The sequence below is a fragment of the Bos indicus genome, chromosome 1 (genome assembly GCF_029378745.1).
Source record: "Bos indicus isolate NIAB-ARS_2022 breed Sahiwal x Tharparkar chromosome 1, NIAB-ARS_B.indTharparkar_mat_pri_1.0, whole genome shotgun sequence".
NCBI classification, from domain to species: Eukaryota; Metazoa; Chordata; class Mammalia; order Artiodactyla; family Bovidae; genus Bos; species Bos indicus.
Window position 1 is genome coordinate 118,107,875 of NC_091760.1, and position 10,726 is coordinate 118,118,600.

At 38.2% G+C, this 10,726-nt stretch overlaps 1 long non-coding RNA gene across 2 annotated transcripts in view; it reads left to right on the forward strand.

The window, feature by feature from the left end:
• Positions 1-10,726, forward strand: part of LOC139184115 (uncharacterized) — a 46,129-nt gene that overhangs the window by 16,760 nt on the left and 18,643 nt on the right. For both annotated transcript variants that reach the window (XR_011567590.1, XR_011567589.1), the window contains exons 2-3: positions 4,453-4,590; positions 10,298-10,372. This is a non-coding gene — a long non-coding RNA (uncharacterized lncRNA). The remainder of the gene's footprint in view (positions 1-4,452; positions 4,591-10,297; positions 10,373-10,726) is intronic.

Here is a 10,726-nt window from a genome sequence, read left to right on the forward strand (position 1 = left end):
TACCGTTTTAGAGGGTTTTTGGTGGCAAGTATTATTTTAGTTTTGGCTAGAAAATCAAGGGAAAAGAGTATTGAGAATAGCAGTCAATAACTGTAAGAACTAATTGTGTAACTGTTCACATCTCTGATCATACCTTGCACTCATTTTACACTTTATGGTTGTTAAACTCTTGCCATGTATCATATCATTTCACCCTTATAACCATATATCTATGACTTGGGACAAGTCATTCAGCCTATGGCCATGCTTCCCGTTTTTACCAAATGGGCAGCATTTAATAGATATCCTTAACTAAGTCTACAGGAATGTTCCAGAATTAATAATAGTATAGTCCAATGCATTATGAACCCTTTAAAAGAAAGGTACTATTATAAGTGGAAAGTATATTATTTATCTAACTTGGGAAACCAAAATTTAGAGAGACCAAGTGAGTTGGCCTTAAGCATTTAACCACATTAGTCCCAAGAAATACACAGAATCAAGGATTAACATGTTTATATTTTATAGCTTAGGTAAAAAGCATGAGCTCTTATTACAAAGGGCAAGATATTGGCTCTTAAGTGGAAAATAGTACTTTCCAAAAACAGAAACAAATACTTATTCTGACCCATGAACTAACCAATTTTATTTAAATGTATCAAACTGAATATGATTTCATCAGTTATTGATCAACATTCAGGCTACATACATATGACAGCTGATGACAAAATCAGTTTATTTGAGGGACTTCCCTGGTGGTCCAGTGACTAAGACTCCACACTCCCACTGCAGGGGGCCTGGGTTTGATCCCTGGTCAGGGACCTAGATCCTGCATGCTGCAATGAAGAGCAAAGATCCTGTGTTCTGCACCTAAGACCCTGCATACCCAAATAAATAAATTAATTTTAAAAATAAGTATGGAAAAAAAACCATTTATTTGAAAAGATACCCAATTTGAGCACTGACAAAATTATTTGTAGATAATTACAGAATTATCCTGTAATTATTCTGAATTACGTACACTGAAAGGAGAAATAGGTAATATTTTTGATAAAAATAGTATTTTCCAAATATGTATATATATCAGTTAAGTTCAGTCGCTCAGTTGTGTCTGACTCTTTGCAACCCCATGAACTGCAGCATTCCAGGCCTCCCTGTCCATCACCAAATGCTGGAGTCCACCCAAACCCATGTCCATTGAGTCAGTGATGCCATCCAACCATCTCATCCTCTGTCATCCCCTTCTCCTCCTGCCCTCAATCTTTCCCAGCAACAGGGTCTTTTCAAGTGAGTCAGCTCTTTGCATCAGGTGGCCAAAGAATTGGAGTTTCGGCTTCAACATCAGTCCTTCCGATGAACACCCTGGACTGATTTCCTTTAGGATGGACTGGATGGATCTCCCTGCAGTCCAAGGGACTCTCAAGAGTCTTCTCCAACACCACAGTTCAAAAGCATCAAATCTTCAGCGCTCAGCTCTCTTTATAGTCCAACTCTCACATCCATACATGACCACTGGAAAAACCATAACCTTGACTAGATGGAACTTTGTTGACAAACTAATGTCTCTGCTTTTCAATATGCTGTCTAGTTTGGTCATAACTTTTCTTCCAAGGAGTAAGCGTCTTTTAATTTCATGGCTGCAGTCACCATCTGCAGTGATTTTGGAGCCCCCCAAAATAAAGTCTGACACTGTTTCTACTGTTTCCCCATCTATTTCCCATGAAGTGATGGGACCGGATGCCATGATCTTCGTTTTCTGAGTGTTGAGCTTTAAGCCAACTTTTTCAGTCTCTTCTTTCACTTTCATCAAGAGGCTTTTGAGCTCCTCTTTACTTTCTGCCATAAGGGTGGTGTCCTCTGCATATGTGAGGTTATTGATATTTTTCCAGTCAATCTTGATTCCAGCTTGTGCTTCCTCCAGCCCAGCGTTTCTCATGATGTACTCTGCATATAAGTTAAATAAGCAGGGTGGCAATATACAGCCTTGACATACTCCTTTTCCTATTTGGAACCAGTCTGTATATACATGATCAGAATAATATTTCATATGTAATAGTTAACTTCATCTGTGAGTATAGCCTTACCAAAGAGTTTACATATTGGAATAAAACTCCCTTAAGAACATTGGATATTTATGTCTCAGTTTGAATGATATGATATTCTCTAGTTTCTAAATTATCATTCTCTTTAAAATATATTATTACCCAAAACTACAGGCCTAAAAAATTATTTACTTGTTAGCATTTACTAAACATTGCTAACATTCTCAAATGATCATTTTAAATTATTTTATTTAAAACTTTTTTATAATGGAGAATTCCAGTATATATAAAAGTAGAAAGAATTATATAACAAGTGACAACAATTGCATATTTAGCAGGGTTCCTTGAAAATGGAGAAAAAGTGAGAACAGAGAGAGATGGAAAAGAATAAGTCTTTAGCATGTGCCAGGCAGTGTGGTAAATGCTTAAATGTGTCTTCATGGAATTTCTACGACAACGCTATGGGATAAGCATTATCACCTCTAGTTCGGAGATGAAACTGTTGAGCCTGAGAGAGATTGAGGATTTCCTCAGGGGTTTAGAATCAGAGCCACATTTGAACTGGATCTGAGTGCCCCCCAGGTCCATGTTCTTGCCATGGCTCCATTTGATAATTTATCAACCACCAGATTAGATGTTCCCAAACTTGAGAAGAGAAACTACTTTCTGGATTTTTGTTTTGTTTGGAGATCTCATAATGGTGAAGGAAGAGGCCAAGAGAAAGTGGTTAAATCTGTTACGGATGAATTTAAGGAGAAGGGTTGCTGTTGTGAGGTTCTTGAGTGGGGAGGGAAGTGGGGAGAAGGCAGTTCCTTATCAAATGAAAGAAGCAGCACAGGCTTTCGGGTATGCCAGTCAATTAGGCTGATGCGTTGAGAACCTATACTGAGGTTGAATAAAGCTCTCTAGATGTCTTATTTCTGTTCAGTTATATTAAGGAGTAGAGCTTTTCTGATACCAGATAAAGAATTTTATTTTTCTATTCTTAAACAAAACAACTGGAGGTGTTGGTCTGTCATTCTATTTCAATTAAAATGAAGATGCATCTTTAGCTGGAATGTATGTGTAACTGTCTTGGAATTAGACTCTCCAGGGTCAGACTATCCTCACACAGCAGACAAGCAAATTCCCGGGATACCAGGCAATGTTTTCAGCAGGCTGCTGCTACTTCCTGTCCCGGAGAAGGGGAGACTTTGGTTCTAATCTCAGCTGTGCAACTGGCAAATCATCTTACCTCTCTGGGCCTCTGTTTTTCCTCCTCTGAAAAATAAGTAGGCTGAACTGAACTGAACAATTTCTAGAACTCCTTCCTATGCTTCTTCCATGCGTTTCCATGAAAAGAACAGAAATCACAGTTTATCCCTTAGTCCCTTTGGGGGAATAAAGCAACATGGAAGGAATTACCTTCCATGGTAAAAATCTCTGTCTGCTATACAAATTTTAGTGTCCAAAGATTTAAAGTCCATTAATCCTGAAGACTTGCTGGGAAGCAGGTCAGTTGACATTTCCATACACTTATTTGAATGTGTTTTAGTGAAGTTAAACATTTTTTTCTGTAGGCTGAATAGAGTCAGATTAAAAAAAAAATTTTTTTTAACATTTCAAATGTAATTGACTTGTTTTGAGTGTCTTATTTAGGTGCTTTTAAAATCTCAAAGAATTTTGTCAAACATTCCCAAAACTGTGCTGCACCTTCAGAAATTATTTTAGGAAATATTTCTTGCTCTATCAAATGGAAAAAATGAAAATTTAAATGTTATATTATTTTAGTTATTCAAATATATATACCTTAATGATGGAGAAGGAAGTGGCAACGCACTCCAGTGTTCTTGCCTGGAGAATCCCAGGGACCGGGAGCCTGGTGGGCTGCCGTCTATGGGGTCGCACAGAGTCGGACACGACTGAAGCAACTTAGCAGCAGTAACTAATGATGAATACATACTAAATGGAAACATTTTACTATAAAATTACCTTCTGCTTTTGAATGACATAAAGTTTGTTATTTTATGAATGGGTGGATAACCTTGGTAAGAAAATGAGAAGACTTAAAATTGTGTGAAAATATAAATTCATCTTTCGGAATTGTCGCTTGCTCCACACACTGTTGATTTCCTGCCCGTTTAATGAGCGCTGCCTACTTGCTAACATTACAAAGATGAGTAGATGAGTAAGATATACTCCCTGCTCCTAGGAAATCATAACTAGTAGATATTTGTAGTTTGTCTGGAGAAAAGGAGAGCTAATAAAGTTTTTCTATAGTATTACCTCATTTGAACTAGTGAAGTAGTACTATTATTATCTTTATTTTATTCATGAGGAGACTGAGTCTCAAGGAGATTAAGTCATTGTCACGGTCAACATGTTATTTGCTCAGTATCTGTGGTTCTATTTAACAGAGGCTGGGACCATGTCTGTCCTTTTCTCTCTGCAGCTCCAGTGCCTACCATAGTACCTGAACATAATAGGTACTCAGTACACATTTGATGGATGAATAGATACTGGATTATTAGTATATCCAACAAATATTGGATTGTAGAGAAACATTAGTAACATTAGTCCTCTCCCTCAAGTAAGTACTCTTTTACTATGCCTTGCTACCTCTTTAATTATATCTGTTTAGTATTAACAGAATGAATGCTTCAGGTCTGGAAAAAGAATCATGGACCACCTAATATTTTAAATAAGGGAAGATTTCCTTTGAAAAGCAGAAGCTGAATACCCTTGCAAATCCCCCAGATTTAAAACTCAACCCTCAAAGTATTCTTTATGAAGAAACAATTATGTATCAAACTTTGCCATTGTTGATGGCAAATCCAATTATTTAGAAATCTTTTGGAATTAGCCATTAGAAGAGATGGCTGCAAGTTTGAAGGTCTAGAAGTACTATGTGTACTTTATTTGTTATAAATATGGGTGATATTTACAAAGCTCAGTTTATAGTTGATGCTAAGAAACAGGGTTATTAACACTTCAGATTATAAGAATGGAATTCAAATGACCTTGGCAAAATGGAGAGTTGTTAATCCTAAATAGGAACACATGTAGGTAGGAAAGACAGATGTACAATAGCTGCAATGTGCAACTGTGGCAGAAAGGAATTTAGAGTACAAATTCAGGAATCACAAAGTGATTCTTGCATTACATTCTCCAGACCATTACTGGAATACTCCCATCAGTCTTGGGCCTACCAGTTGAAGAGATTTTTTTTTAACAAGGTGGATGAGACTCAGAGGATACAGAAAATAACAAAAGACTAGAAATTGAGAAATGTAAAAACAGAAAACAAGTTGAATTTTAGTCATGTAAGTAATTTCTCAAAAATGTGTATCATCCTTACAACCCACTCTCAGAAGCTTCTCCAGATGTGCTTCACCAAAATGAAGGGATGAATCAAGGTAGGAGAAGACAGTGGATTCAGGACACAGGCAAAGGGAATTTCTAGAAGATAGGGAAGGGACAGCCTGGGTGGCCAGTATGCACTTGGTCCAGGACCATCCTTCTCACTGATGCAGGTTACAAGGATCAAGGAAAGACTTCTTTAAGAAGATAAACATGAAAGAATTTCTAACTTGTTTGAACATCTTCAAAAAAAAAAAAGTTCAACAAGCTGATGGAGAGTTTGGGGTTCAATTTGTGATAGTACACAGAATATTTGGCAAAACACACAAAAACCAACTCCAAGGAAACAAGTTGGAGCCAAAAAGAAAGAATTATAGTATATAGATGACAAAACTGACATAAAAATAACACTTACATACTGACACTAACATAGATACTAAGTATTAATCTAACCAAGATTATGATCTGGTGATATTGAGTGGATGAAGAGATGAGGAGCAGAATGTGTGTGATGGTCAGGAAGAGGGTGGTGGTGAAAGCTTTGCATTAGATTTCACAGTAAGAAGTCTTAGCATAATCCTGCACTTCAAAAATCAAATTTGCATATAGACAGTCATAGCATACTTAAAATTGTGGGTGGTGGCAGTGGTTTTAGTCACTAAGTCATATCCAACTCTTGCGACCCCATGGTCTGTAGCCCTCCAGGCTCTTCTATCCATGGGATTTTCCAGGCAAGAATACTGGAGTGGGTTGCCATTTCCTTCTCCAGGGGATCTTCCCAACCCAGGGATTGAACCCCAGTCTCCTGCATTGCAGGCAGATTCTTTATCGACTGAGCTACCAGGGAAGCTCAAAATCGTAGGAGTAAACACCAAAAACATCAACCAACCAATGAATTCAAACAAATAAAACAAAATAGCTAAAAACATTGAATATAATGTAAGGAGAAAGGTATTGATGGGACACAAAAGGGACTGCTGTTTTTCACAGCAAGACATATAAATTGGATTCTTTAAATTATGTGCACGTGAGGATGAAAGAGGAGAGTGAAAAAGCTGGCTTAAAATTCAACATTCAAAAAACTAAGATCATGGCATCTAGTCTCATCATTTCATGACAACTAGATGGATAAAAAGTGGAAACAGTGGCAGATTTTATTTTCTTGGGCTCCAAAATCACTGCAGATGGTGACTGCAGCCACAAAATTAAAAAAATGCTTGCTCCTTGGAAAAAAAGCTATGACAAACCTAGATAGCATATTAAAAAGCAGAGACATTACTTTGCGAACAAAGGTCGACATAGTCAAAGCTATGGTTTTTCCAGTAGTCATGTACAGATGTGAGAATTGGACCATAAAGAAGGCTGAGTGCCAAAGAACTGATGTTTTCAAGTTGTGGTGCTGTAGAAGACTCTTGAGAATCCCTTAGACATCAAGGAGATCAAACCAGTCAATCCTAAAGGAAATCAACCTTAAATATTCATTAGAAAAACTGATGCTGAATCTGAAGCTCCAATATTTTGGTCACCTGATGAGAAGAGCCAACTCATTGGAAAAGACCCTGATGCTGGGCAAGATTGAAGCCAAGAGAAGAGGATGGCAGAGGATGAGATGGTTGGAAGGCATCACCAACTCAATGGACATGGGTTTGAGCAAACTTTGGAAGATAGTGAAGGACAGGAAGCCTGGCATGCTGCAGTCCATGGGGTCACAAAGAGTTGAACACAACTTAACAACTGAACAATAACAATCATTTTGATTGGCTTCTCTGATGGCTCAGATGGTAAAGAATCTGCCTGCAATACAGGAGACCAGAGTTTGATCCCTGGGTTGGGAAGATCCCTTGGAGAAGGAAATGGCTACCCACTCCAGTATTCTTGCCTGGAGGATTAAAACAAACCAAAAAAGAAATCAAATTAACATTAAAATCATTAACATAAAAATATAGTTAAGAAGTTACCTAATAATATTACCAAATATGGGGAAATTCGTGTTTTCTTAGAGTGGTAACTAGTTGCTGTATTTGTGAAGTTAAGATTTTGGCTAATGCTCTGTTCTAGTAAGGGTTGATTTAAAGGAGTTGCTAAATGAGTGAGGTGTTTCCTTTCCTGGAGCTGTATGGAACTAACAATCCACACTCAATGGTCTGGCATGACTTATATGCAGTGATGGAGTAAGGTCCGAGTTGCATTGCCTTGGCTCATCTTCTAGGTTCCTTATAACTCTGTGGGCCTCTGGCAGAGGTGTGGTGTGAAGGACAGAACAATAGTAATTTAAGTCATATTATGATGGCATCTATTTAACTCATACAATCAAGAATAGAATTTAAAAATATGTATGTATATGTATATGTATGTGTGTATATATATACACACACACACACACATATATACACACACTCAAATATTCAAATTATTATTGCTCTGCATCTGTGAGGAGATTACTACCTCTGAAAGGAAGGAACTTAAATGTTTTGAATATCTTCCAAGTGCCTCACAAACATAATTTCATTTAATCACTCAGCACTGCTGAGGTGGGTATCACATAGCCCCATTTTACAGATGAGGAAATTACAGTTCAGAGAGGTTAGGTAACTTTTCTTCTGAGGTCACATAAATAACATAGGATTGAGCCGGTCTGTGTGTCTACAAAGCCAGTGTTCTGTTTTACCTTTATGCCTATATGCTTGTTTTAATTTTAACATAATGTAAAAAAACTAGTTCTCCCACTCTGAATGAATATGCTTTGAAAACAACTGATTTGCTCAGATTAGATAGCTATTTTGATGTCTTGAATTTTTTTTTCAATTTTTTTGGTCACTCTGCATGACATGTGGGATTTTAGTTCCCCGACCACGGATGAAACTCGCACCCGCCACGTTGGATGCACAGTCTTAACCACTGGACTGCCGAGGACGTTCCCATTTTGATGTCTTGTAGATACAACTTGAGTGTTTATGTGTTGCATGTGGCCTAGTTCTGTGAGAGGACAGCCTGTAGGTGATGGAATAGTCAAAACATGTCCCATCCAACCAGTCTCCCAAATTGCAGTATAGCCCCTTGAGACCCTGTGAATCAGAGTTTATAAACAACTATTCATAGACACAGGTGTTTTCCTTAGGCTATTATTTATGTGAGGCAGCTAAAAAGCAACTATTTTTTCCTTGCTAAGTATTAACTCTAGCACCTGGCTCACAAGGGCAGGGGAGGGAGGGTGGAGAAGAAACCCTTTCGAAAGAGAATCTGAAGAAGCCCACTGCAGAGAGAGGATGGCAAAGAAAAGACAGCCTTTGAAGAAAAGTCTTCCTAAGGAATAAGGACCACGTGGTCCTGTCGTCCTCCATAATCTAGATGCCAAGAATAACTGATCTTGGTTGAAGAGCAACTTGCCACTTACTCAGCTTTGTGATTCCACTTGAAATAGACTTCCAGTTAAAAGATTAAAAAATGACAACAAAAGCCATCTCTTTGTTGCTGCCTCTCAAATGTGCTCTTAACAAATATTGACAGCTCACTGCCTATGATAGGAGTGCCTATTTTCACAATTGAAATGCTTCCATTCAATAAAGAAATAAATTTTTAAAATGTAGCCAGTAATTATTTTAATTTTTTCAGAATTGACTCACAGTAAAATAGATTTCTCACCTTTAATATAGGTGAAAGAGTTTCTACTTTGTATTATTGAGTTTCTATATTGTATTATTTCATTTTCCCTACCTCAAACAGAAAGAAAATTCCTTTTAACCATTCATCAGTTAGATTCATCAATCCCTTGAATTGGGAGCCATTCTTCCCTGGTAGCTCAGACTGTAAAGAATCTGCCTGCAATGCAGGAGGGCTGGGTTTGATCCCTGAGTCAGGAATATCCCCTGGAGAAGGAAATGGCAACCCACTCCATTATTCTCGCCTGGAAAATCCCATAGACAGAGGAGCCTGGTGGGCTACAGTCCATGGGGTCACAAAGAGCTGGACATGACTGAGCAACTAACACACTTGAATTGAGCACCTGCTACACTTTGGGGACATCAGGTGACTGTGACAGGTAGCTGGCCTGGAGGTCTTATTTTCTACTTAGGAATGATGGTGGAGGCAGAGAAACCTAGATTTGGAAATAGACCATGATGACTGTAAAATTGTATACAAAGGTTAAGACAGCGCAAAAGCTATTAATAGTCAGACTAACTCTGGGACTTTTCAGACAGTCTCCCGCAGATGAGGTGAAGTTCTGGTTTGGTCCTGAAAGCTTTGGGCGAGTTTGCCAGTCAGGCAAAGGGGACTGAAGACATTTGTTAAGGATGACAAAAGAATGGTATATGGGAAAGGAATAGAGTCGAGAACCAAACAGTGTGTTTGCGGAATGGCATGAGGCTCCTTGTGGTTAGGGTAAGGAGTAAATATGGTAGGGTGGTGGAGGTAAATACGGGAGGTGGAGAAATAAGAAGTAGGACATCCCACAGTATGTAATAGGAGTAACAGGCTCCAAGACGGATTGTCAAGAAAACACTGACGACAATGAGGGTGGGCTAGCGTGAGGCAAGAGAGTAGTTGGTTGCCCAAGTGGGAGATACACACAGAGTTCTTGAACGTGTGATAATAAATTTATCAAGGAGGGGATGGTAAGGAATCAGAAGTTATTTAAAAATGTGAAGCACTAGGACTTCTCTGTGGACCAGTGATAAAGAATCCCCTTGCAATGCAGGGGACATGGGTTTGATCCCTGGCTGGAGCAACTAAGCCCCTGAGCTGCAATTAATTGAAGCCGGGAAGCTCTGGAGCCTGCATGTCACAACTAAAGGATCTGTGCACTGTAGAAAGATTCCACATGCTGCAACTAAGACCTGATACAGCCAAATAAATAAATACATTTTTAAAAATGTAAAAGACTATGTCATATTATAAAAAGATATTAATTATTGGTATTTATTATCTGTCCTAACTAGGAATGTGTTGTGACAAGCTATCCCTAGTTAAATGAAGATTTCCTGTGACCAATCTAATACACAATGCCTTCTACAGTAAGTATGTGCTACCATCCAACAGTCCTCTCTTGACTCCCCAGAGTTTATCATGGAAGCTATGTGTGGAACCAGCTCGTTTTAGTCTCTTTAAACATCCTAAGATAAACTTAGATTGCTTATTTGATTGTTAAGGATCCTGCAGAAGACAGTTAATTTTACTTCTAGCACATATGATCATATCTGTATAACTTTGTGTAATTGGTAAAATGGCGAACTTTGTGTAATTGGTAAAAGTTAAGGCCTGTGATTTTATAAGCTTTTCACTCAGATGAATGAATTGATGGCCTTGTTGCAGCATTCCAGACTTGGGATAGAATGAAATTCAAGTTTCTTTTAGCCTTCATTTTAAGG